At 41.4% G+C, this 1,264-nt stretch overlaps 1 non-coding gene across 1 annotated transcript; it reads left to right on the forward strand.

Moving 5' to 3' along the window:
• Positions 1 to 228: 228 nt before the first annotated feature.
• trnat-agu (transfer RNA threonine (anticodon AGU)) lies at positions 229 to 302 on the forward strand. Its single transcript has one exon. It is a non-coding gene; the product is annotated as a tRNA-Thr (tRNA).
• Positions 303 to 1,264: the final 962 nt, after the last annotated feature.

Here is a 1,264-nt window from a genome sequence, read left to right on the forward strand (position 1 = left end):
AGCCACAACAAACTATGTTTAATACAGAAGTGACGTACACCCCGGGCGTAGCCCATCGTCTTCCGATACGGACGGTTGCCTATTACAATTACAACTACAGCTACAACTACAAGAGCGAGTCAGAGGCTGGGAACTCTGCCGTGACGAACTCAGCTCTTGACTCGCCAAAGCCTGCCCACTCTCTACAAGACCTTCCTCTGATTTCAATTACACACACATTTGTGATCTGGCTCTGTAGCTTAGTTGGTTAAAGCACCTGTCTAGTAAACAGGAGATCCTGGGTTCAACTCCCAGCAGAGCCTTATTTCACCGTAGCAACATGGTTGAAAAGTTTCATTATCAACACTAACGTCGGTGTCTTTTGAACTTTAATTCAAAATACATGATGAATTTCAATCACATAAAAAAAACAGCCTTTGTGAAGGATATGATTTTGGAATGGCTGTTCCTCCTTGTACAGAATTCTAGTGCTGATACATCAAAGGTAACTTCTTTGACATAAATTTGTTCACAGTTCCATTCAACCTGGAAAACAGCTTGATATTAATCTCACTGAAGGAGAGTGTTTGTGTCATTATGTGTTGCTTTTAACCGAGACAGGGACATGACGCAAGTGGGAGGGTTTATCTGAGGTTTGGAATATTTGTCAGTCAGGAACAAGAAAAATCAAAGGAACCAAATAAGAAAACCTATGTCTCATGTGGTTACCGAGAAACGGTGAGAAGATATTAAACTTTGTTGCATTTAATACAACTGTGTGAACTTTGATCTTTGCGGCCTTTTATAAACAGTATTTGAAGGGTCTCAGTAAAAATGTTCAGTGTTGATGAGAGTGGGGTCTGGCTGAGCAGCTGCTTAATGTGACAGGGTCAGGACTGGATGCAGGAAGTTCTCTGACAGTCTCTCTCTGATGGGTTGAGTTGATTTTCAACTGGCAGCTGTTGCTGTTTTGATAATTCAAGTTCCCTCCACCGATTTTTTTGGACAGACAGTGCAGTATGAGTATGTAAAGGGTTAATGCTGAAGACAGTGGGATTAACCCCTCCCACAATCAGAGTGATGATGTAACAGTCACATGAGATGAGGTTTGGGAGGAGAGAGCAGCACCAAGGATGCTAGTTTCGGAGGCTTGATGAGTGTGTATATAGTATTGTGTAAATTAGAAAAGAGTTCTTCGTTCTTTCAGCAGGAAATGTGTCCAGAAAATATCACGAAACTCACAATTTTATTATTCAGGAGTTGGAACACAGGGATATTAACTCCA

Source organism: Heterodontus francisci, unplaced genomic scaffold (genome assembly GCF_036365525.1).
Source record: "Heterodontus francisci isolate sHetFra1 unplaced genomic scaffold, sHetFra1.hap1 HAP1_SCAFFOLD_937, whole genome shotgun sequence".
In the NCBI taxonomy this organism is placed as follows: Eukaryota; Metazoa; Chordata; class Chondrichthyes; order Heterodontiformes; family Heterodontidae; genus Heterodontus; species Heterodontus francisci.